Genomic DNA, 293 nt, shown 5'->3' on the forward strand with positions numbered 1-293 from the left:
CGTCACTGGGCTGCCAGCCACCAGTGGGATCCCAGTGCTGTGCTGCAGGGTGCTGTTGCCTGCCCTCGGCAGGGGCATCCGCAGGGGCTGCTGAGGCAGAGCCTTGCCAGCATTTGCCCGGGCACTGTGTGGGCTCCACGTGGCTCCAGAGCAGTGTCCAGCATCCCCCCTTGCCCAGTGTCCTCATGCACAGCCCACGTGCTCAGTGTTGGCTCCTGAAGACGAGGGTGTGAGGGGTCCTGCACGTCCCCTGTGCTGTCTTCTTGCGTGGCCAGGGCACCGTGTCCCCTGCC

This window comes from Chaetura pelagica, unplaced genomic scaffold (genome assembly GCF_000747805.2).
Source record: "Chaetura pelagica isolate M959 unplaced genomic scaffold, ChaPel_1.0 scaffold963, whole genome shotgun sequence".
Lineage (NCBI taxonomy): Eukaryota > Metazoa > Chordata > Aves > Apodiformes > Apodidae > Chaetura > Chaetura pelagica.